The sequence below is a fragment of the Lissotriton helveticus genome, chromosome 9 (assembly GCF_964261635.1).
Source record: "Lissotriton helveticus chromosome 9, aLisHel1.1, whole genome shotgun sequence".
Lineage (NCBI taxonomy): Eukaryota > Metazoa > Chordata > Amphibia > Caudata > Salamandridae > Lissotriton > Lissotriton helveticus.
In genome coordinates, this window is record NC_136070.1 from 37,601,992 (window position 1) to 37,629,720 (window position 27,729).

Genomic DNA, 27,729 nt, shown 5'->3' on the forward strand with positions numbered 1-27,729 from the left:
GAACAAACCAATTAAAGTATTAAGTTTGGAAAACACAGCTGAGCGAAGAAAATCTGAAGAAAGTAGAGCACAGAGGCATGGCACAGCCACAGAGCACTTAAGAAAAAAACCCACATAGTACTTATCCAGTTTTAGCATGCAGTACAAGGGTGTATAAAATAGGGGGCCACTGACGTGCTGTTAACTAAGGTCTTTCTCCAGTCGTCACCAATACATTTAAGATGGAGTCTTTGAATCCAACACAGCCAAGATATGTCCAAATGATTTATTCCAGTATCAACGAACAGCACCTGACATCCATCCCTCCAGAGCTTCAATCAATCCAAAACTGGGTTGAAATTTAGAACCCACTTTGACAGGTGCACAGGAGTATTCTGAACTTTAAAGTGACCGTATGAAACTACAGTATAACAAAACATATAATAGAAATGACAATGTAACAGCTTACCACATCTCAGCACCCTGCTTGTCCAGCCATCATTCTGCTTAGGTTGTAGATTGGGCCAATGTTGGGACATAAATCTCCCCCTCATGTAGGGTGACCAGATTTTGAGAAGCAAACACAGGGATCAGTCAGACATAGAAGTAGGACTAAAGGCTGAGAATGATCTATGCATATATACATTAGGCCTGGGTGGAACTTGCAGAATTTCACTCGGACAAATTGAGCGAAGTTACAGGAAAACTCAGTGAGATTCTGCAGAGTTCAATGAACAGCTGAAAAAATCAACACAAAGGGCTGCATAGCATACGGTATGCAAGTGCACGGCCATTTTGTTTTGCCTGCTCATTCCTTACTTTCTTCCTGCTGCTTTGCTTTTGTTTAACAATTTTCCAGTCCAGTGAACCCCATCTGATCTACCAATTCCCAATCCCACATTTTCTTACTTTTATTAATTGACTCACTTTCCTTGTGTGTATTTACATTTGAGTTTTTGTAACTTTTTATCATTTGTTTTTTGTTTTCCTTTCCTGATCTGTCCTCTTTGTCCTCCTGTTTCCTTCCCTTCCCATCCCAATCCAACTCCCTCATGTCCAGAATGATCATGTCAAGAGCAAGCAGCGCCACCCGCACCCCACGTGGGGGCCTGGGGTGCAACCCCATGCCATCTTCGGTGAGGCGGAGGTGGCAGCACTTATTTTTTGGGTTCAGTGCCACCTCCCCCTTATGTTAGCAGCAGGCTCGGATAGGGTTATGCACTAAAGGAGCATTAGGTGCTCAGCGGGTGAGTTTGGCGATGTCTGCCTCACAGCACTGGCATCTACTGTACCTAGCAGCAGCTGGCGCACAGAGGGTGGACATCCTGGACAGGGAAGAGGATCTGATCGACCTTTTAGGCATCGATGTTGCAAGGCTCTGTATTATTTTTGTTTTCTAAAAATTCCAGTATTCTTAGTTTTTTAAGCAGCGTGATCACAGGTAAATTAAATTTACATATATGTATATAATGTATATTATTTTTTGTGTTTATAAAAATAAATATATGTAATGCGGTTAATACGTGTGCATATTCATTATTCACAATGTGAGTAAGTATATATAAGTATAATATATTATATGAGTGTGTTCATTTGCTATACAATGTAAATTACATGTATGAATTAATTATGTGTATATATATGATGTGATCAAGGGTAGTCCATACCCGAAACGCGTCATGCCAGATGGAGAATCAAGGTGATAATAAACTGACCTGTTGTACTGGATGAGCTGTGTGGCGGTCTTTGTGTCCTGCATGCCGTGCCTGGAGAAGCAGGAAGGAGTGAAATATATATATATATATATATATATATATATATATATACATATATATATATATATATATATATATATATATATACAACCTATAGTGCGCAAGAACGCAAAATCAGAGCCATAGTGAATAAAATTTGGCCCATTGTTCTGACGGATAACATCTTAAATGAAAAGTTACCAGTCAAACCGGTTGTAACATTTAGAAAATCTCAATCAATGGCAATTCACCTATCTAAAACCAATGTTGAAGGAGCTTCTAAAAAAACCTGGTTAACAACTAAACAGAGCTTCTTCAAATGCATTACATGTCCTGCTTGTAAATTTGGTGTAAACACTACAAAATACAGCACTCCGTTCAGAGACAAGGAATTTGACATTAAGGGCAAATACAATTGCCGCACGGATTTCGCGGTTTATGTTCTCACGTGCACCTGTGGGCTTAAGTATGTGGGAAGTACGAAGCTCCAGGTGCACGTGAGAATACTACAACATATTAGAGCAATTATGAACTGCGATCCGACTTATCCAGTCGCAAGACATTTTAAATCTGTCCATAATAAGGATATTAATTGTTTATCCTATTATGTAATCGACTCCGTTCCCATGCCACGTAGGGGAGGCAATAGGGAAAAATTGTTGAGACAATTAGAAACAAGATATATTTTAAATTTGGATAGCTAATATCCAAATGGTCTCAACAATATGGAGGATTTACATACGTTCCTTTAAACATTTGACTTTAATTTACGCACCGTACACCCACCGTACATGGGGTACGGTGCGTACACCCATCGTACATGGGGTACGGTGCGTACACCCATCGTACATGGGGTACAGTGCGTACACCCATTGTACATGGGGTACGGTGCGTACACCCCATGATCGCAGGGGTACGCACCGTACCCCTGCGATCATGGGGTGTACGCACCGTAACCCATGTACAATGGGTGTACGGTGTGTACACCCATGTACAATGGGTGTACGGTGCGTACACCCATCGTACATGGGGTACGGTGCGTACACCCATCGTACATGGGGTACGGTGCGTACACCCATCGTACATGGGATACGGTGTGTACACCCATTGTACATGGGGTATGGTGCGTACATCCATCGTACATGGGGTACGGTGCGTACACCCATCGTACATGGGGTACGGTACGTACATCCCATGATCACAGGGGTACACAGCGTACCCCTGCAATCATAGGGGGTACACACCGTACCCGGGGGGCCGTTCCGTACATGTTTCGGCGCAAACTCTGCTTTTACGGCTGTTTTCAGCTCCCGTAGAAAAAGGGTTGTACGGTGCGTACCAGACACGTATCGTACTTGCTGGGTCGTAAAACTAGCCGCGAACCGTACAGATGTCGAACAGCGGGTTACGAGGGAGATTCGTACGGGGATTTGATTCGTACGGTCTCTGTACGACTCGTACGGAGTACGGCTCCTGGTACGAATCGTACTTCATCGTACATACGTGGGACGTTGCAAGGTACGATTCGTATGGGAAAAACACTCCGAACGGCTATTCGGAGCGGTTTTTCCTGAATCAGAATCGGACCCTTAATGTTTTATACTTGGGATCAAGTATTTATAGAGATGTCAAAAATGGAATTTTTAGTCTTGACAGTATAAATTATTAGGTAGTTTGGTTTGGGGATAATCTAGGCAGCTATAATTTAGGCTTATTTTTGCACAGATGCGACTGCATTGAGGCAGTAAATGTGCACGATGATCGGGTAATCGCGATCATCATGTTGAAATTTTGCATATTTTGCACAGATGAATGGACTTATTTTTTTTAGATAGGCCCAATGAACTTATAGCTTTATTTTGCACAGCGCATCAGCATTCATGCTGTTATTTGCACATTGATTCACCAATATGAAATAAAAGAAGGTGATAATTGCGTTTTTTGCACAAATCATATTAGTATCATGTGATTTTTAAAAAAATGAGCTCTGTGTTAAGTAATATGTATTATTTATTGCATAATTTTGTAACAATATTTATTGTGAAATTTGCACATATAACTAAGCACTTATGCTGCTATACCCCAAAAACAATAATAATGGCAAGGTTTATTTCTGTCAAGAATTACAAGATACAAACTATGTAAAACACAAAAATCCAAAAGGATATGAGATTCCGTGAAATTGCTTGTTTTGCACACAAGTATTTCTTCACTGTTTATGGTCACGTGGTTTTGAAATGCGAAAAAAACTTGTATATATAAACCAATATGTACTGCATGCCCGTTATGTGAACAAGGGTACTTGTTACCCGAAACGCGTCATGCTGAGTGAGAAGGAGGGATAATAAACCTACCTGCGAAACTCCACACTGCCTGGTGGTCCGTTGTTTCTGTGTTGCCGTCCTGGAGAAACAGAAAGTATTTGTATATATATATATATATATATATATATATATATATATATATTAAAATGGAGCTAAAAGGGTGTGGGTGAAGGTACAAAAGAGAATGCAGTGTGAAACTGAAAAGCAGACTAGTGTAGAAAAATTGCTTAGTAGGGAGTGTATGTTTATTAATTTACAATATTTATTCGGATACACAGTAAAGTTACACGGGGGACGCGCTCAGCGCCGCAGTGGATGAGAAAGAAACCTACCAAATTAGGCTTCTTTACAAGAAACATGGAAAGGATTAAAAATAGTGACCGTTTAGAAGTGGTATAGCAAAAATATAAGAAAGTCTGTGATTTTCTAAGTACAGGTGTGGATCTATGACATAATTTCGACAGACAGAATATAGACATACAAAAATATCGAAGCAAAAATATCGACATCAAAAATATAGAAGTTCTATCTACATAAAGGTAAGTACAAAAATATCCCAAAAAAATATCGTAGTACAAAAATATCGAAGTAAATAATATCGTTTTTTTAAATGTATTAATAATAATGTAAAAATAATTAAAAAATACATATAATTTAACAAATTATAGATATAAACATTAAAACATATTTAAAAAATAATAACTAATACATATACATTTAAAATAACTTAAAAACTACATATAAATTAATATATATACTTACTCCACATATTGCATGAGTAGGGAAAGCGTTGGATAGCGTAGGGGTAAAAATTACTATTTCAACTTCAGAGGGTGCAACAGTAGGGAAAGCGTTGGATAGCGTAGGGGTAAAAATTACTATTCCCACTCCAGAGGGTGCAACAATAGGGAAAGCGTTGGATAGCGTAGAGGTAAAAATGACTATTCTCACTCCAAAGGGTGCAACAGTAGGGAAAGCATTGGATAGCATGGGGGTAAAAACTACTATTCCCACTCCAGAGAGTGCAACAGTAGGGAAAGCGTTGGATAGCGTAAGGGTAAAAATTACTATTCCCACTCCAGCAGGTGCAATAGTAGGGAAAGCGTTGGATAGCGTAGGGGTAAAAATTACTACTCCCACTCCAGAGGGTGCAATAGTAGCGAAAGTGCAGGATAGCGTAGGCGTTATATTAACATACTTATCAATTACATATTTTTTTAAAGAAAAAAAGATGTAATATTTTATTTACAAAAATATATGAAAAAATATATTACTAAATACCAAATATTTATAATTCATATTTACTAAAATAACAAAAAATTACTTCCCACGCTACTTCCCCTTTAACACACAACACACTAACCATACAAAAAACACAATTAATCTACATATCAATTAATCAATTAAAACAATTAATATTATTACATTGATGTAATTATAAATTAACTAATTGACAAATATTAATTACCAATTAATAATTAATGACCAATTAATAATTAATTAATATGAAATTTACAAGAATAAACAATATTTATTAATACATTATTTATAATTAATATTATAAATTAATTTAAAAAAACGAATTGCCAATTAATTAATTAACAACTAATTAATAAAAAATACCAATAAATAAATGCAATCTCTTTAATTAAATGATTTCACACCCTATTCCCCTATAAACACACAACCCACTACACATAAATAAATCAGATAAAAAATGTAATTATCATTTAATCACTTAATAATAATTAATTACCAATTAATTATTAATTAACAATAACATAACATAGAAAAGTATTACTACATTAACTCTAATTTAATTAACTAATTAATTATAATTAATTACCAATTAATTATTAATTAACAAATAATTATTAATCAAAAATATAAAAAAAAACATAATAATTAATTAATTATAATTAAATTACTTCCCACCCTATTCTCCTATAAACCCACAACCCGCTCTGATACTAAAGGAGCAATGCAGTGTTGCTGAGATGCAGGGGAAGGTCTTTCCAAGCTTTAGTTGCCAGGTGAGAGAAGGAGCATCATCCGCTGTTGGATCATCGGATTCAGGGATAGTCTGTGAGGAAAAGGGAGGCAGATTGTAGGTGTCTGGTCGGTCCTTCATCGTGCAGGGCTTTGTATGCATGGGTCAGCACCTTGAAATGACATCTCTTCTGGATCGGGAACTAGTGTAGCTTCTTGAGGTGCGGGTATTGTGAGTCTATCTGGAGAGGTCAAGGATGAGTGTTGCTGCTGTGTTTTATATTGTCTGTAGTCTCTAGGAGGCGTGCAGTGATTCCTACGTAAAGAGCGTTGTCGTAGTCCAGGCTGCTAGTGATGAGGGTTTGTGTCATGGTCCTTCTGGTGTTAATTAGGAGCATGCGTAGGGTGTGGAAGCAGGCAGATGAGACTGCGTTAAGCTGTTTCTGCATAGATAACTTGCTGTCTAGGATGATGCCAAGGTTGTGGGCGTGGTCCGTCTGGGCAAGGGAAGGGCTGAGTTGAGCAGGCCACCAAGTGTCATTCCATGGCAAGGTGTTGTTCCCAAATATGTGGACTTCTGTCTAGTCCGAGTTGAGCTTCAGACAGTTGTCCTTCATCCAGTCTGTGACATTCATCATACTGGTGGATGGGTTTTCTGACAGCGAAAGGATGAGTTGGGTGTCATCGGGATAGGAGATAATGTTGAGTCCGTGCGATCTGATGGTGTTGGTCAAGGGAGTCATGTGTGTGTTGAAGAGCTTGGGGCTGAGGGACGATTCATGTGGGAAACCGCAGATGATCTCCTTGGGATCCAAGGTGAATTGTGGGAGACAGATTCTCCGGGTTCTTCTGGCGAGGTATGAGACGATCCATTTAACTAGAAATAAAGTGAGCAGCAAAGGAGGAAGATGAATTGCTATACTGAAAATATAAGCCGGTATGAACGAATGTGTTAGACATTAGATGTGAGTGCTTGCTTTGTAATTAAATAGTATGTAATTTGCACCCACTCAGACAGTCAGGCAAGCACTTATACACCCAGTTACACTCCCACAAAAGCCTCATGTACCCACCACTGATATAGCGAGAGAGTGACTGACATATTCAGTCACAAACCCATAAAACCATTGCCATACCAATTTAGGGGTTGATTCCGATCCGGTAAAATAATCCGGCGTACGAATCGTATCCGGAGCCGTTTCCGTACGACTCGTACAGACGCAGTACGACCGGACGATTCCGATCCCGATCGGCTGACCCGTACGCGATTCGTACGGTACACGTCGATTCGTACGGAAAAGCGCACGATCACCTACACACCGTACGGCGCGTACCCCCCATGATCGCAGGGGTACGCGGCGTACCCCTGTGGTCATGCGGGGTACGTGCCGTACACCCAGCGTACATGGGGTACGTGCCGTACACCCACTGTACATGGGGTACGGTGCGTACCCCATGAACGCTGGGTGTACGGCACGTACCCCGCATGACCACAGGGGTACGCCGCGTACCCCTGCGATCATGGGGGGTATGTGCCGTACCCGGGGGGGGCGTTCCGTACCTGTTTCGGCGCCAACTCTGCGTTTACAACTGTTTCGGCTCCCATAGGAAAAGGGTCGTACGGCGCGTACCCGACACGAATCGTACTTGCTGGGTCGTAAAAACGTGCCGCGATGTCGCGTACAGCGGGTTCCGAGTGAGATTCGTATGGAGATTTGAGTCGTACGGAGTCCTGTACGACTCGTACGGAGTTCGGCACCTAGTACGGATCGTACTTCATCGTACGTACGGGACGTCTACGGATACGATTCGTACGGGGAAAAAACTCTCCGTACGACCATTCGGAGCGCATTTTACCGGATCGGAATCGACACGTTACTCTCTTATACGTCCACTTACATTGTCATGCACACATTCATAAGGCACTGTCACAATTACTGACCCAACTGTACAGCCATTCATGTATTTGTCACTTAGTCGGTTACACACTACTTACCCACCCATACATCTAGTTATATACTCTGTCACCCACCCATACAGTCATTCACAAACCTATTTACAAAACCATACAGCCACTAACACACCTAGTCAGACAGCGACAGAGGCCCTTACATATACATTCACATACTCACACAGCGCTTATGTAATCACAACTAATAGAGCCACTGGCACACACCGTTACTTATCCAAACACCCACAAACACAGCCAGTTACCAATCCTTACAGCCACTTACATACCCATTTAGACACCTATCCTCAGACAGTTACACAGCCTGTTACACACTAATATAAACTTATGCAGCTATTGACTTGCTTATGGTATGAAATCTAATAGTATATAATCTGAAGTTAAATGTATCCTGTATTTGCTTTTCAGATATCTACTTGTGTTTAAAGAGCCATAAAAGATGGAAGGATGAGGCAAAAAAAAGAGGAATTTCGCGTCATTGACAGCATCCATAAAGTGGGCAGCAGATGATATATTTAGTTACACTGATGTGACGTTTCGTACAATGAGTCACCATGTCTTGCAGTTTTGATGAAACCACTAGAATGGTAAGTATCTGATCACATGGTGAGGGTCCAATAGATGGTGCAAAGGCTGATAATGATACACCACCTTCAGTCTCTCTTATCATCCTCTGATAAGTCCTTGCATGTATGGTTTTCAGGTGTTTCGAAACAGATGCTGTGCTGTGTGAACACTTCTCCAAAGTATTTCTTGATAGTTATTGCTACATATATTGGTTTGGAAACTTTTAGGGAAGTAGTGAGTGTTCTTCTTCGTCTTGTTCTGTACATTCTTTTGTATCTTCAGTAGAAGAGATCATAACTTTGATACTCTCTCCTTTTGATGGAAAGAGAATTACATAATGGAGAGAAATATGGGATCTATGACATAATATCGACAGACAGAATATAGACATACAAAAATCTCGAAGCAAAAATATCGATATCAAAAATATCGAAGTTCTATCTACATAAAGGTAAGTACAAAAATATCGTAGTACAAAAATATTGAAGTAAAAAAAATCGTTTTTTTAAATGTATTAATAATAATGTAAAAATAATTAAAAAATACATATAATTTAACAACAAATTATAGATATAAACATTAAAACATATTTAAAAAAGAATAACTAATACATATACATTTAAAATAAATTAAAAACTCTACATATAAATTAATATATATACTTACTCCACATATTGCATCAGTAGAGAAAGCGTTGGATAGCGTAGAGCTTAAAATTACTATTTCAACTTCAGAGGGTGCAACAGTAGGGAAAGCCTTGGATAGCGTAGGGGTAAAAATTACTATTCCCACTCCAAAGGGTGCAACAGTAGGGAAAGCGTTGGATAGCGTAGGGGTAAAAATTACTATTCCGACTCCAGAGGGTGCAACAGTAGGGAAAGCGTTGGATAGCGTAGAGGTAAACATTACTATTCCCACTCCAAAGGGTGCAACAGTAGGGAAAGCATTGGATAGCATGGGGGTAAAAAATACTATTCCCACTCCAGAGAGTGCAACAGTAGGGAAAGCGTTGGATAGCGTAAGGGTAAAAATGACTATTCCCACTCCAGAGGGTGCAACAGTAGGGAAAGCATTGGATAGCGTAGGGGTAAAAATTACTATTCTCACTCCAGAGGGTGCAATAGTAGCGAAAGCGCAGGATAGCGTAGGCGTTATATTAACATACTTATCAATTAAATATCTTTTTTAAAGAAAAAAAGATGTAATATTTTATTTACAAAAATATATTACTAAATACTAAATATTTATAATTAATATTTACTAAAATAACAAAAAAATACTTCCCACGCTACTCTCCCTTTAACACACAACACACTACACATACAAAAAAACACAATTATTCTAAATATCAATTAATCAATTAAAAACAATTAATATTATTAAATTGATGTAATTATAAATTAACTAATTGACAAATATTAATTACCAATTAATAATTAATGACCAATTAATAATTAATTGACAAGAAATTTACAAGAATAAACAATATGTATTAATAAATTATTTATAATTAATATTATAAATTAATTTAAAAAAACTAATGGCCAATTAATTAATCAACAATTAATTAATAATACATACCAATAAATAAATACAAACATGTTTAATTAATTTAATTTAATTATTTCACACCCTATTCCCCTATAAACACACAACCCACTACACATAAATAAATCACATAATAAATGTAATTATCATTTACTCACTTAATAATGAATTACCAATTCATTGTTAATTAACAATAACAAAAAATAAAAAAATATTACTACATTAACTCTAATTAATTTAATTAACTAATTAATAATAATTAATTAGCAATTAATTATTAATTAACAATTAATTATTATTCAAAAATGTTTAAAAAACATAATTAATTAATTATAATTAAATTACTTCCCACCCTATTCCCCTATAAACCCACAAACCCGCTCTGATACTAAAACGGAAAATGTAAACAAAATTACCAATTTCTAAACATACATTAAAAAACATGTTTAACAAACATATAAAATACATAATAAAATACATAACACTAAACAAAATTTCGATATTAATAACATAGATACCTTAAAATCGATATTCTGTCCATCGATATTATTGCACATCGATATTCTATACCATCGAAATTAAAACATCGATAATATTGTATATCGATATTTTAATTTCGATATTTTGGCTACCTACCAGAAATATGACATTGAAATAAGTGATTTAGAGTCTGTTTATTTTATGTGGATGTGTGGCCAGATCTGTGGCGGCATTGCAGTGGATCTGCGGATCCAGAAAACAAATTGAAAACAGTGTTTGTATTTGTAAAAATTGAAAGAAGTTATGTTATGTTTATTTTTTTTAGTTTTAAATTGTTTAATGTGTTTATAAAATGTATTAATAAACTTATAAAAATGTATATTACTGAATTGAACTTATGGTTCAAATCGTAGTACAATTTATATTAAAAACAAACAAATTCACTAAAAAAACAAAGGTTACAGAAACGTTACAGTTAATAAATAGCATTTATAAAGTGTAGGAATTCTCTGATAAAAAAAATAAAGGTTACAGGGACGTTATAGTTAGGAAATACAATTAAAAAAACCTTAGAAATTCACTGTAAAAAAACAAAGGTTACAGAGATGTTACCATAGAAATTCTGCAGTTGTAGATACCTGAGCTAACTATAATTTACGCCACGCAATGCACTGCTATATTACATTACTCACGACATAGTCAGTGACATCACTCATGACATCTCAAATGGCATCACTGATGATATCATCCAGCAAAGTTAACTTCAATATACTTAATAAAATACCATTTACATTTTTTAAAGTTAGAAGATGACATAAATGAGAGAAGTACAGCACAGAGCTAGCTGTAACCTTATCAACTAGTATTCTCACTCATCACATAAGAGGCAGTTCTCAATGCATAGTCCTGTCTCTTCTGAATCACTGCTTTAAACACTAAGGACCAAAGTAACATGTATATCTGTATAGGCTAGTGTATTGCAAACCATCAAAACACCATTCTTGAACCTGGAAAGAGGTTTTAATGCAAATGTCTGATTTACACAAACCACTACAGCATACAATCAGTAGAGAGATCTTACCGGACAGGTTACTGTGTCACAAACCACTAGTAAAATTATTCTTCATCCTTGAGAAAGGTGTGAGCAGAGAGGTCTGTCTATTGTAAATGTCTACTCCATTGAGCCATAACCCTAGAGAAAGTTCTCAGTAAACAGATGAATCTATTGTAATCTGTTTTCATTCATCACAAAGGAGAGAGGTTTAAGGAAACTGGTCAGTATGCTGTAAAACACTCCTATACTAAACCATCACTGTGGAGGGAAGTCTCAATTAACATCTTAGTCTGTAACAAAGCACTACTTTACACATGCATCAGCAGGCAACATATGTCAGTGTAGAGGCTAGTTCACTGTTAAATAGTACACCTGCTTTAAAAAAGGAGTTATAGATCAGATGCCATATGTTAGAGATAGTATCAGAAAGAATAGAAATGTAACTTATGCAGTAGCTTAATATGTTTCATTAAGTCTCTAAAACTTTTATGAAACACTTACACTCCCTCGATGATGTCATCAGTGATGTCACTGACCATGTCATAAGTGACGTAATATGTGAGGTCACAAGCAGTGCATTGTGGGAGAGTAAGTTACAGTTATCTCAGGTAACTATAACTGCTGAATGTTTATAGTTTTGTGTGTGTAAAATCTGACCCTAACTTTAACGTCCCTGTAACCTTCGTTTTATTTAATCTTTTAGTTTAAAGAGCTATATTGAAGCAAATAGAAACATAGTACTACATTATACAAAATTAGCAAGACAAAAGAGCAAAAAGATATCGAAACAGAATATAAATTATAAAGGAATACACATTACAAGATAGCTACCAATGATACACAATAACCCAAAATATGAAAGCAATAATGAAAAGTTGTACCTTGAAACGCAATAGCATTTTACATTTTTCAAAAGAGGGAGAAACAGGAGAAAGAAAGAAAGAAAAGAAAAAGAAAGAAAGAAAGAAAAAGAAAAAGGAAAAGAGGGGGGAGAAAGAGGGAAAATAAGGAAGGAAGGAAAAGAAACTGAGTGATATCCTTATCTAATATCATATATAAGATTACCAAAATACATCATTATATCATTTGTCTGAGAAATACCAAACCTTGACTAATAAAAGCTACAGAAGCAAAAGAAAGAAAGAAGATATTCATGGTGGTTGATAAACAAAAGAAAAGTCCTTATTGCGGAGTGCAGATGAGGATAGTTAGTGAGTGGAGATCAAAAATCTTCCTTTCAAATCATTTGCTGAGACGTGCTGACAGAAGCTCTATCCAGTCTGTGATGGTAACAAAGAAGGTTCCACCAGGCAGAACAGGAGACCTTAGAGGCATCTTTCCAATTAGAGGTTATTAGCTGGAAAGCAATAGCAATTAACAAATCCACAAAGATACCAACCTTGCGAGAACCAATCCATATAAACAGTTACTTCCAAGGATTATGGAATATATATCAAAAGGAAAATTAGTAGAAAAAATGGAGGAAATAGATTCACATAATTTAATCCAAAAGCTGGAAATGTTGGGACAGAAAAAAAGGATTGCATTATGGAGCCAGGGTTGTGTTGACATGACCAACAATTCGGGGATAATTCTACACTATACTTGGAAAGTGATAATTGAGTATAAAACAATCCTTGATAAAAATAATAAAAGGTTTGAGTGGTGCTAGCATTGCAGGAGGCGTGGTGTATGCGTGGCCATATAGAGTTCAATGTGTGAACGGAGAGGATACGCTGCAAATCAGATTCCCATAGAAGTTCAACTTTTGTCTTGGGATGATCAAGAGAGGAAAAATGAAGATACTTATAAATGTGAGAGGCCCGAGAAGAGGGAGAAGTAGATAAAGGTTCAAACAAGGAGTCCGAAGAAGATGGAGGAGATCCAGAAAGGAGAGAGAACCGATTGATTAAGAGCACTCTCAAAGACTCCTATCTAAGTAGTGATGAAACTGGTAGATCAAACTTAGACTATACCTCCTGGTGGGTGAGAAAAAGAGAATCCTTTATTGAATGTTTAACAAGGAAAACCCCTTTAGTGGCCCATTGTTTCAGAAACATTATACAATTTGATAATTTAATGAATTTGTTATGCCACAGAGATGAGTCTAAAAATATTTGTAGAGGAGAACAGGATCTGCACGTAACTCGGTGAAAGGTAGAAATAAAGTTTGAAATCGTCGGGTAATTAAAAGAACAAGGAAAACTAGCCAACAAGGAAAAAGAAAAAGGATGGATCAGAGATTCCTCAATCTGTGCCAAACTGAACTAGAAATCCCTTCAGAGGAAGATAAATATGGTAACACAGGATGAATTAATAAGGAAGAATGATATTGTCGAAAATTGGGGAAGTGAACATCACCCCAATCTTTAGGGGCGGATAAGTGGGCCAAACAAATTCGAGTCTTCTGACCAATCCAGGGAAATTTACTCAAAACCCCATTAAGGTTTTTACATTTTTTTAAGGGAAGTCTTACTGGTAACATGGACAAATAAAAATTAATTACAGGAAGCAACATCATTTTGATTGCATCCAATCTACCCCACCAAGACAGGAAAAGGGGAGATCATTTGGTTGTCATATTGTTTACTTTTAAAAGAACCTCCTCTAAATTAAGCTGAATCGTTTTTGCAATAGAAGAGGAATATTTAATCCCCAAATACTACTGTTTAAGGAGCATGTTTGAAGGGTTTGATCTTAAGTGGAACACACTTAAGATCAAACCCTTCAAACAAGCTCCTTAAACAGAATTTATTTAATGAAAGAACTTCAGATTTGGAAAAATGTAATTTGTAACCGGCATAAGAAGAAAGAAGGTCTGAGAATGCGGGCAAAGAAATAGATGGATCCGAAATATATAACATAATATAGTCTGCATAGGTTGAATATTTAATTTCAATTGCCTTGTGCTTGAAGCCCCGGAAGAAAGGTGAATGGTGCAAAGAATGTAGAAAAGGCTCAAGGGAACAAATAAAAAGCAAAGGAGAAAGAGGACATCCTTGATGGGTACCCTGTTGTAAAGGAAAAAAAGATGATTAAGAACCTTTAGCAAACACCGATGTAGTAGGAGAAGAATATAGCAAACTAATCAGAGATAAAATAGAAGGTCCAAAACCATGCCACTTGAGAGTGCACATCATATAAAGCCAATGAACGCGATCAAAAGCTTTCTCTGCGTCAAGTGTTATGGCAGCGAGAGGGGAAGAGCTCTTAGATGCTAAATGAATAATATTAAGAAAAGTTCTGGACTTATCAGCTATAGTCCTCCCCTTAATAAACCCCGTCTGCTCAGGACTTATCAACTCTGGGAGTACTTAATTAACACAAAGGGCTAGTACCTTGGCAAACATTTTACAACCTAGATTAATCAATGAAATGGGGTGATAATTAGGACAAAAGGAAGGATCCTTATCTTTTTTTAGGAATTAAACAAATCATAGCTTCCAAAAAAGAACCTCGAACCTCATTGCAGGATACAAAATGTTGAAAAAAAGATAAAAGATGAGGCAAAAGGATATGAGAAAAACAAGAATAAAATTCAGCAGTGAGGCCATCCGGGCCAGGAGCCTTATCATTGGGTAACTTAGATAAGGCGGTTTTGATCTCACAAAGGGACATATCAGCATCCAAAATAGAACAATGTGGAAGTAGTGAAGAGCAAGGAGGTAATGAATCGAAATATGAATCCAAGGCGGCATCAGAAGGAGAGGATTCAGGGGTGTATAAGGTCTTATAGAAATCTGTAAAACATTTTTGTGTTTCTTCATCCTTGAAGCAATGAATACCACAGTCATCAGTAATCTTGACAATTCTGGACCTTTGAGACTTAATCTTCAAGTAGTTTGCCAGCAATTACCCGCTCTATTATGGCCACCATAAAATTTTGAGTTAATTTTTAATAATGTTCCAGAAGCTTCCTACATAGATTTCCTATTAAAAGCTAGTTTTGCCTGGACCAAATTCTTAAGCGTGTCGACATTGTTAGATGAAAAATATGCATGTTCCAATTTCTTAATGGAAGATAACATAGGAGCAGACTCCTTACGATATTGTTTCTTTCTACTAGCTACGTGATCAATCCTCTGGCTGTCGCCTTAAAGGCATCCCATGTGGTATGAAAAGGCATATCTGGACTAGCGTGAAGGAGAAAAAATTCTGAAATATAGTCTTTAAAGCGTCCGATAAACAAGGGGTCTTTAAGAAGATAGTTATTAAATCGCCATCAGCTGGATTTAGAGGACAGGAGTGTGATCGGAAATCAAAATGGAAGCAATCTCAGCATGTGAAAAGTTGGGAGGAAGATGTGGGCTCAAAAAATTATGATCAATTCTAGATGTGGACTTATGAGTCGGGGAAAAGAAAGTAAATTCTAAACAATCAGGATTAAATACTCTCCATGCATCCACCAACCCTCTACAGTGTTTAGTGTTAGCAAAGGTGTTTTGCATTTTATTAGGAACGTACCTGGAAGAGGATTTCCTATCAATAAATGGATCCATGACCTGATTACAATAACCACCCACAATGGGATTAGAGTCAGAGCATGAATGAAGAGTGTGTGACATGGAGTGCCAGAATTGGGAGTCGATACCTGTGGGACCGTAAATATTAAGGAGAGAAATACACGCACCAATAATGAGAGTGTGAAGAAGGAGCCAACGTCCGTCAGCATCCCATTCCTCACTTTCTACAGTAAGGGAAAGGGATTTATGAAACAGTATCATCACTCCATTCCTCCTATCTCTAGATGGGGAACCATAAACATCACCAACCCATTGTTTTTAAGGGAGTTAATATCATTGTCATTAAGGTGTGTTTCCTGTAACATTGCAAGTTTTCATTGTAGTTTGGAAAGATGCGTAAGTACTTGTTGCTTCTAAACAGGATTACGTAAACCTTTTACATTCCATGAAATAATTTGGACATTAGCAGTCATCGCAATGGGGAAAAGACAATAATCAATTACATAGGTACTGTAAAGATTATCAATAACAAGAGCATTACCAGATGCAAAAGGGTTTTACAACCAATATGACAGCTATCAAAGACTACAAGGTTATAAAGTTGAACTGAAAACAGATAGTAATAAAGAAAGATATGAAAAGGATGGTGAGTAAGGGTTACATAGAGAAGGAAAAGAAAATGAAGTAGGGAAAATGCATGAACTAAGGTCAAAGGAGAGAAAATAGAAAGAAATGGAAAAAACAGAGAGAAGAGAGAAAAGACAGAAAGGATAGAGGAGGAAGAAAATAATAGACAAAGAAAGGTTGACAAGAAGTCGAGGGACTTCAGTCAAGAAAGATGAGAGATGTATCCAGATTAAGAAAAATGACACGGGGAGCGGGAAACTGCAAAAGGAAAACAGATGGCAGAGCCAGGAAGAAAACCGAGAACAACCGGAACCAATAATAAAAGTATATATGAAAACAAGGAGCCTACTATGAAATAGCACAACACCACGGGGAGACCACCAATATATTAGATATAAATTGATAGACTTAAAACAGGTAAGCAACATCAACAAAGGGTGCATTATAACATTCTCAAACACTTACCAAACATGAGGATGAACCAGGAACATTAGGAATGTGGTGAAAAGGCAGGAAGGGGGAAGCGTCTGGGGGATGGGGTCATACAGGAGGAGAGAACATCTGTAGAAAAAGACAAAATAAAACAGTAATACAAAATGACCTCAAAAGAGGGGAAAAGAGCCACAATGAACTAGAGTAAACGGCAACAACAGACTACAACCCAAAAAGAAGACAAAACTCTTCAAAATGATGGAATAAAACAGATGAACTCAGAGATCACAATGCAAAGCAGAAACAACAATGTTACTCATGGCCCTCCAAATTCCATTACATCTCCTTTGTGACGAGAAATACATCGTTTTAGATCATCAGGACGAATAAAAAAACGTCGGACCTCTCTTTGTACGTGACTTTAAAAAAGAAGATGGACTAGGCCCTATCTGGCATTAGTGAAATGAAGTGCCGGGCGAGATAAAGAAAATCCTTGCAGCGGGCACCAGTAGCGCAGGCCACATCTTGAGAGAAGAAAACTTTCTGACCAGACTGTAGGAGAGTGGGGTCTGCAATCCTATGGTCACCCCAGATTTTTGCTTTTTGCTTCACTGGTTTACGACTTTCCCTGGCTGTGGGCCTGCTAATCAGACCCACAGCCTAGCTGTTCTCTCTCTAAATTGACAACCATGTACTTTAGGTGCATTTACCAATTGGTACTGGGCCACCTTATCAGTCCCTGTACAGTATACCTTAGGTATCCAGGGCATAGGTGTACCCAGGGCCTACCAGGGGCTGAAGCATGTATTATGCCACCCCTGGCTGGCCATCTAAAACTGACTCAACTGGCTGCAAGACAGCTGGGGCAAGATGGTGTAATCACCCTTTGCTATAGATATAGTGTACCTATATCTAACCCTAAAAATGGACACATATCCTCCTATCAATCACTCCTATGGCAGGCCTTATCAATCCTGAAGGCAGAGTGCTTGGAATTATGTGAGATGGTGCTCTAGCATGAGCTGAGCCTGTCTACAGCTTTCGGAACCAAGTCCTTTAGCTGTTTCCATGATAACGCTATACCATATACTCTTAAGTGCATTATCAACCTCGCGGTTAAATGCTAACTCTGGTATAACAAAATCAAAATATGTCGAGTAAGGTGTCATACGAATTGGAATACTACCCCCTCGCCAATTCTGGCGACGGGGGTAGCATTCCACCCTTCTAGAGGGACACGACATGTATGTAACTGTAAACCCCGGTTAAAGTTAACTCGAGCCTTGGCATCACAAAATGGATGCTGCCACCACAGACACAAGTCTGACCTCCTGCTGCTGGGAGTCCTTCCAGCGAGGGAGGCCTGGACAAAGGGTTTCCTGCCTTGGGAGGTGCTAGCACCACCCCAGACAGGGTTTTGTGTATTGAGGTTGGGAGGCCTGAAAGGAATGAGACAAGCCTGGGGCACACAAGGTGCCCTGTGCATACACCGGTTCAAACCAGTTGCTGGGGCACTCCAGCCCCAGCTCTGGCGGTCAACCGGACAAAGGATAGGGGGTGTAACCACCCCCCTTCCTGGTCCGACTCAGGGGAAGGACCTAGTCAGTAGTGCAGCCCCCTTAGGAGAATAAAGGTAGGAGCTGGTCCCATTCCAAATTAGATTATCCTTAACAATTCTACAAGAAGAAACTCCGGACTTCGACGTTCTGCTCCACAGAAGACTGAAGAATCTCCCTTGTGGGCAAGGAGTGTCCACCCTGCAACTGCAGGCACCATCAATCGTCCAGCGGCTTCACTTTGTCATCTTCCCTCGAGGATACAGACTTCAGAGCCCGACGAGACCCGGATTCCCAGACCTCTCCGACCTCAACTCACCTCTACAGCAAAGCTGAGACCCGTGGGTGAGACGAGACACGTGGGACCGGCCATCTTGAAAGAAACTGCACTTCGCTTCCAGCACGACTCCCGAGGTAAACTCGACCAAGTGCTTTGGGGATTGAGAAGCCCCAGCCCCGAGCAGCCCCTGCACCGAAGATCAGCCCTCCAGCTTCCACGAGATCTGCGTGGGGCCCTTCTGCTTGTTTGCTGCTTGACGCGTTGTCTGGTCACTTGCCGGCTGGCTAGTGGCCTCCTAGACGACGAACCTTTAAATCTTCACTGCTGGTCTGGTTGCTCCAGACTGGCCCTTGCTCCCTTCCAAAAGAGGTGCATTCCGGACTCTCCTAGTCCGCACCAGACGCCTTTTTCACTTACCGCGTGGGTTGCCTTTGCCAAGGCCTGTTGACTCCAACTCCAGATCCGACACCGCCGACAGCGAGAGCCTGCGTGGGACAGCTCGTGCCTCCATCCTGGTTGTCGAAGACACCGTCTGGTCCACGTGGCTGCAGAGTCAAGCGTCCACTCTTCACCTGATCGCGACAACAGCATCTGGTTCCTTCCTGGTTCCACACCGGTCACTGGCTAGTGACTTTGAACACTGTCCCCTCTGCTTTCAGGTCCTCTTCTTCACCGATCCACCCTTGGATCGCACCGGACATCTTCCTCCTGGTCGCCTGCAGCATCTTTTCTTCCAGGCTCCATAGACTTCAACACGAGAACCTGACACACTTTGACACCTATGCACCCGCAGCCCGTGGGTGAGGTAACAAGAGCATTTTGGTTCTCAAGGGTAGTTTAACTGTCCTAGTGTCCAGTTCCACAGCCGTTTTAGTCCTAACTAGTCAGGATTGTCTGTACTCACCTTTAACTTGAACTATACTGTCCATAGACGTTGTTACGCATCTCGCGTGTGAGTTCACACTCTGCACACGCGTCCCGTGGGCCTCCTATTACTTACCTAAGGTGAAGATAGCGTAGTCCTAGCGAACATCCAACCTCTGGACAGCTCCATTCTTTTTATCGACTTTCACATTCCATTTACTTAGTATATGGTTTGTCGTGCCTTTAGGGAACCATTGTAATTTTGTGCAACTTGTCGTATTTTTCGTAAGAGATTGTCATGTGCTTAGCCCTCTGACCTCATAAAGAGTTCAGAGGTGTTGTTATTAATAAATATACTGTTTATTTTCATAACAACCTGTGTGGTGTCCTTTCTTCTGGTATTCAAGGGGTTATATTGTGGTAAAACAGCTGGCTTCACATGCCAAAAGAGTTTAGCCTAAGACTGCTTTGTCCATGCTACCATTAGGATAGCTGGTCTATAAGGTTGACTTACAACCAATCACCATAAGGGTTGTTTGGACTGATACAAGGTGATCACTAGAACTAGTGAGCATCATATATCAGGCCAACTTCTCACACAGACCATAACATAATCAGACCATAACATCTGCTTTCTCAACTTTGCAGCTGAAAGGAACATTAATAACTCAGTGTATTCCAAAAATAAAACAATTATCCCTCTAGGACAAGTGACTGTCGAAGTGTGGTAAATAAATAAATAATACCCTATTTTTGAATGAATAAATGAATAACAGATAGCTCAATAAATAAGAGTCAAGATTCGAGGTAGTAGGAGTTTGGCAGGTTTAATACAGCATAAGGACAGGAACAGGACCACCTGCACAGGAATAGGATGGCAGCTGCCGGGGACAGGATCGGGAATGACGGCGTAACTTTTAATAACAGTACATGAGCATATATACATAACGCAAACACATAACATTACATTGCAATAGGCGTAGCAGTGGGTGGAGCAATAGGCGTGACGAGTAGCAGTCGCGAAAGATAAGGGTGAAAGTAGGTGTAACAGGGCGTATACATAGACATGTGATGCAAACGTAACAGAATATGTCATGAATGGGGCGGAAACCATGGAGGGGGCTACCTAAGGAGCCGGGACCTCTAACCTGATGGTGCGCGCAAACTGGCAATGACGTATCACTAGGAGAAGCTGGGGGCTTCGAACTCTGTGCTAGGAGCAGAGACTGAAGTCTGGAGAGTCAGGGCGACATGTACCTAAGCAGTATCTAGTATCTGATGTTTAGGGAACATGTTGATATAAACTAGAAGTCAGGAGGGGAAAGGCTAACAGACACTAAGACTGGACCATGCATTATTCTACATGTAGTGCGTGATGAAGAATATTAAATGACCATTAATACAGTATTTCTCTAACATGGGGCCGTAAAGGCTAGACAATGACGGAACCTATTGATGCAGTTCAGTAGCTTTAGGAATGCAGAGGAAGAGGACTGAACTGATAATCTGGAATCATAACATACTCTTGGCAGACTCAGGGGCAGGGCCAAGCTGAACCGGGCACTGCGAGGCAGGCAGTAGGTGAAGGGTCGAGGATACAGGTGGGGGTTGTATCACTCCTCCGCGGGGCTTCAGGAGACAGGAGACAGGAGCTGAATCTGGTGTCCGGGCCCTTTTGAGACCTAGAAACGGGGACTTTACAATGGAATAACGTGCACACTGAGAAACGTGGCAACGTAGCTTTACATAGGCCTGATATTCGTAGTATTCACGAGAACTGGAAACTGGCATACTAGAGGTGGACACAACTGTAATTGCGTCTTTAATCAAACATGGGGAATAACATATGCATATTAATCATGCACATATAACATATGATGGAGGACGCGTAGGGACACAGAACATGGCAAAATTTACTTTTCCACATTCCCTCCTTGTCACTACGTTTCATCAGGAAACATCAATATTCATGATACCATCTATCATTTCATACAGTATCATTTGCTCGTCTCGAATTTTCTTGGAACGGGATTTAGAACGGGGCTTGGGACTAGGAATACAAGAGGTAGCACAAATGCCGCAAAGCGCAGGGCCACATTGTATACAGAGGCAGCAGCTGAATATAATCGCTACTGCAATACCTAGAAAGGACAAGACTTTCCATCCCCAGGCGGAAATTATATTCCAGAACCAACCGGACCATGTCCAGGTGCCTGGATCTTGGTGTAACAGATGGGCAATTTTATGGAGTTGGTTATAGCTGAATAAACAGACGGCGCGTTATTTGGAATGAAAATGCAGCAACTAGATCCGATGACTCTACAGGCCCCGCCCCTATCGGCCAGTATGACGTCAAGGACGAGACGATTTTGCAAAACTACAAATCTCATAGCAGATTGCTCTTCGGTTAAGTTACCTAGAGCAGAGGCAGTCTCATTTACTACAGCTTCAAGGGTTCTGGTTAACCTGCGGATTAGTTTACTATTCTGGATAGGTCCTATAAAGAAAAAGAAACCTCTATTGAAATCTGTATACTGTTCTAGAGCAGTTTCAGTATAATCGACAATTGGGGACTCCCTTCTATGTCTAATGTGTACTAGATGTGTGTTTCTATGATAATCAGATGGGGCTAGGAAAACTGGTGGCAGTAGGAAGGCAATGTAACAGGTTCCCTCCCAATCGAGGGGCAGACGAACATATGCAGTTTGACCACAAATAAAATAAGAATGACGTGAAGCTTTGAAGATAGATTTCCCACTGTCACTATACTTGACAATAGTAGTACAATCACTATGTCCTACGTGTACGGAACCATTATTTCGGACACATAATTCGCCTTTGACTGGTAGTACTGAAATTGCAGGTAAATCTGGAGTGGAATCAGACTGAACATTCAGGACCATGAAATTCGAAGAATAATTACCTAAATTGTAAACTTCATTTTCTAGATCTAACCCGGTTCTGTGGGGAAGACCTTGCTTGTCTGGAAAACATGTACTGTTAAGAAAAGACATATCTGTTGAGGATGACGTTAACGTGGACCATGCTCCACACGAACCATTATGTGAAAAAGGATAAGGAAAGAGTGGCAGAACTCCCTTCGGTGTCTGGAAAGGGGGGAGTCGACCACACACCCAACAATTAGTGGCATTGCTGGTTTGGTGTGAATAATGTAACATGCGGATGAAAGAATTATTTCGCATAGCGAGGCGGTAAGAGAGTTCATGAGGAGGCAGATCACTAAACGTGTGTTCTACTGTAGCATTAGAAGACGTATTTACATGAGAAACTGGGAAACACAGGTAAAATGCATAACTGGTGCAGGAAATCATAATGCTGAGAAATAATATGAAACATAGAAAAATGATACATCGGATTGAGTTTTGACTAACTCTCTCACTATGGGGGTCTATTTTATACATGTCAGAAACAGTCTAACCGTTTCACCTAGGGGAGGACTTAGACAATCAAACTGGCTGACTTATTTTACTAGACCGGAGTTTCAACTTATACTCCTGCTGCGGAGTTTTCTCTAACAGGGGAGGGTTTGTAGCAATGTCTTTTGCGGGACAGTCCTTGAGAACAATATTTTGGCAATCCTTCAAATCCTGGGAAATGTTCTTTGAGACGGGTTTCAGTCCATAAAACTTCTTCACGTGCGAAAGGTGCACCCAGCCTTTGCGACCCTCCAACTTCACGGCCGTACGGGTGGCGAGGAGGACCTGTCGGGGCTCCTTCCAGCGTGGCTCCAGCGGACTTGAGCGGTCAAAATTCCGGACAAGGACCATGGATCCTGGAACGATTTCATGCGGTGCCACCTCGGTATTGTCTGGAAATGCGGCGGCAACCTGTGAACGACAAGAGTTGAGGGCAGACATCAAGGAAGCTAGGTAATCTGTCAGCATATTACTTGAAACATCGGTAATACTTCGGGGTCTAGGAGTACCCCACATGTTAGGGGGGCGGCCGAAAACGACCTCATACGGGGACAGACCTGATCTGGAATGTGCGACCATGCGCATATAGAACAAGGCAACTGGCAGAGCTACTAGCCAGTCCACACCTTTCTCTTTGCATACTTTGGCGATGCGGATTTTCAGAGTCTGGTTATGTCTCTCTACGAGACCGGCTGCTTCAGGATGGCGTACACAATGGAACTTCCACTGGTACCCTAACAATAGGGAAACGTGTTTCATTAACTCTGATGAGAATGGCTGGCCGTTATCAGAATATACGACCCTAGGGAGTCCATAACGGGGGAAGAACTCACGAACCAACTGCTTGGCAGTGGTCGCAGCTGTGTAATCTGGGACTGGATATGCTTCTGTCCACCTGGACAAAGCGCATACAACTACAAGGACATACTTGAAACCTCGACATCGCTCCATCTGAATATAATCCATCTGGAGGACTTCAAAAGGGTGGTCAGGAGGCTGGAATCCCCCTTGTTCCACCGGGACACTTTTACCTGGATTAAACTGACAACATATCATACAGGTACGGACTTTCTGCTTGGCTGCAGCTTGTAAATGCTTGTTGAACCAAATGTTCTGGATACTGTCTAACATAGCTTTTTCTCCTAAATGTGCTGGACTATGTGCGGTATTGATAATGACTTGAACCATAGAGTCGGGGAGAAACCATGTGGCTCTACCCTTCGTTAACCATCCTTGATCTGTCTGGACCCCTCCTTGTTCGGACCATTTCTTGATTTCTTCAGGAGTAGCATGTAACTGGATATCTATGACATCTTGTGTAGGGTCCTTAACTGTCATGCATGTAGTCGGATCTGGAGTGTGTGTCATGTTAACTGGAATGTCTGGAGTCTGTGCTGTAAGCTTGGCTGTGCGATCTGCTAGATTGTTACCTTGAGAAATAATGTCAGTAACTTTCGTATGTGCTTTGCATTTCATGATAGCAATGGATGTCGGTAAATGTATGGCATCTAACAGAGCTTGAATAAGGAGACCATGCTGAATCTTGGTTCCATGAGAAGTCATGAAACCTCTCTCCTGCCAGAGCACTCCAAAGTCGTGTACAACTCCGAATGCGTAGCGTGAATCTGTGTAAACATTAACTTTCCGGTTCTTAGCGTGTATGCAGGCTTGTGTCAGAGCAACTAGCTCTGCTGCTTGAGCGGACAGGGTGTCAATACGGTGTGTTTCAATAACTTCGGTGTCGGTAGTCACTGCATATGCGGCGACTAGTTCTCCTGTACTTGTTCTCATACATGAACCATCCACATAAAGTGTCAGGTCGGGATCTGGTAACGGAATATCTGTCAGATCTTGTCTTGGCTTTGTCGTAATGTTAACTACTTCCACACAGTCATGTGTGGCAGAATTCGAAGTAACTGATGGTAACAATGTAGCAGGATTTAAAACGTTGCAGCGTCTGATTTCTATGTGTGGCTGGAACAGTGTCAATTCATAACCTGTTAAACGTGCAATTGTCAAGTGCTGAGTCTGTGTTCGGTTTAAAAGAACTTCCACGGAGTGTGGAACTTGTACTGTCAGGGAGTGTCCTAAGACTATGGAATCACTTTGTCTGATAGCTAGTGCTGTGGCTGCAACTGACTTGAGGCACGCAGGCAGAGCCTGGGCTACAGGATCTAATGTGCTCGAAAAATAAGCACATGGCTTGTATTGTCCTGCTTGATCTTGTGTGAGAACAGATAATGCTGTACCTTCGCGTTCTGTGACGAAAAGTGTAAAAGGCTTACTGTAGTTTGGTGTAGCTAGAACTGGAGCTTGACATAGGGCTTTCTTTAACTCATTGAAACTGAGTGTATGTTCAGATGTCCAAGGGAGGATAGTCGATACGGCTGCCTCCTGTGTCGTTAATTGTATCAGTGGCTTGGCTAGGAATGCATACTGAGGAATCCATTGTCGGCAATAAGAAGTGAGGCCGATAAAAGCACGTACCTCCTTCTGGGTCTTGGGCTGAGGAAGACTCGCTATTAACTGGATACGGTCTGGTGTCAACTGCCTACCCCTCTTGGACAGTAAGTGTCCTAAGTAGACCACTTGCTGGACACAGAATTGAAGCTTAGAAGGGGACACCTTGTGCCCCATCTCGGCTAGGAAATACAAGACTGTAAGGGATGCTCGCTCGCAAGCACGTTCAGAACGGGCTGTGATCAGTAGATCATCGACATACTGGAGCAGGGCAGTGTCAGTTGGCATGTGAATGTTGTCTAGTTGTCTCTTGAGTGCTTGACTGTAAATACTAGGACTTTCTGTGAAACCTTGAGGAGCTCGTGTGAACATATAGCTCCTTCCATTTAAACAAAATCCGAAAAGGAACTGGCTGTCTGGATGAATGGGGACACTGAAAAATGCATTCTTGAGGTCTATGACAGTGAAAAATGAAGCTTCGGAATCAATGGCTGTTAATAGGGAAGAGATATCTGGGACTACTGGATACTGGGGAATAATACATTTATTAAGTTCTCGTAGGTCAATCACTAATCGATATACTGGGGGTGCATTTGGATCAGTACGTTTCATGACTGGAATGATCGGAGAATTGCATACATTGGAGTCAGTTTCTACAACTACTCCTTGAGCGATGAGCTCGTCAATAATTTTGGATAAGGCTGCTACAGCCTCAGGTGGCAATCTGTACTGTCTGATTCGTGGTAACACTACACCTGGCTTGAGAGTCACACGATGGGGTGTGATTTGCATGTAACCTACATCAGTTGGACCTTGCGCCCATAAATGCTGCGGAACATTAGACAATCTGGGATCAAAATCTCGTAATACATAGTGACCCTTGAAGTCACGTAGGAACAGACGTATTCCCTCTGGGGAACAGCATATAACTGCACCTAATTCTTTCAGTGTTTTAATGCCTAATAGGTTTTCTGGACATGACTTAGTAAGTAACAGATCAGTAGTACGGGACAATGGACCTACTTCTAGAGTAACTGGCTTTGATATTTCATTTACGATAGGTTTTCCTGAAAATCCAAGGGAAACATTTCTTGAGCCTGAGAGCGGAGCCCCTGGAACTTCGGCGTGACTAATTGTGGTCCTACTTGCCCCTGTATCAATCAAAAACTTTCTATCTTTCCCTAGTACTTGACTGTGAACATAGGGACCTTCTTGATCTACAGGTATCTCGATGAGAGGCAAGCCTACCTCCCTCTCTAGGCTGTTTCATGAATACTGCTGGTACTCTGGATACTCAGACTGTGCATACTGGTACATCTGCTGTGTAACATGCTGTGTTGCAGCGATGGGCTGCGGTGCTGTAACTGTCTGTGGTGCATTCTGTGGCTGAGGAGTCTGTGAAACTTGTTCTTGTCTAGGCGGACGTGGTCTTTCTTTAGTCTTACCGGTAGCTATGTTATGTTTCAGAACTGCACACTCGTTTATAAAATGACCTGGCTGTTTACAATAATTGCAGTTCCCTTTAACGGGAGCTGCAGGATGACTGGCTTGATTTGGACCCCTCTTCTGACTGTCTTGAGGAACAGATTGTGCAACTAGTACTTTCATTTTCGTGTCTTTCATACGCTTCCTTTCGTGGTCTTGCTCTTCCCTGATTCTATTCTGGTGGTATTGGAGCATCTGTAACATCTGGGACGGGGTATTAGCTTGCCAGGTACTTTCGACTTTCAAAACTCGATTTTTAATTTGTGGACTTGAATTCTCGACTAATTTAGTAACAAAAAGATGAGGGTATGACTCACTACTTGTCTTGAGGCCACTGTTGATGCTAAAACATTTCTCAAATCTAGAATAAAAATCACTAATGTCTTCATCTTGTTTCTGTTTACAGGCTGAGATTGCATCCCAGTCTTCTTTTCTAGTTGTCAATAATCTGGGTAAGACTT

General features: G+C 40.4%; 1 long non-coding RNA gene across 4 annotated transcripts in view; it reads right to left on the bottom strand.

Moving 5' to 3' along the window:
* Positions 1-27,729, bottom strand: part of LOC144782605 (uncharacterized) — an 834,782-nt gene that overhangs the window by 84,050 nt on the left and 723,003 nt on the right. For 2 of the 4 annotated variants that reach the window (XR_013601170.1, XR_013601167.1), the window contains one exon: positions 17,220-17,315. The exons of the other annotated variants lie outside the window; for them this stretch is intronic. This is a non-coding gene — a long non-coding RNA (uncharacterized LOC144782605). The remainder of the gene's footprint in view (positions 1-17,219; positions 17,316-27,729) is intronic. 4 annotated transcript variants of the gene reach the window in all.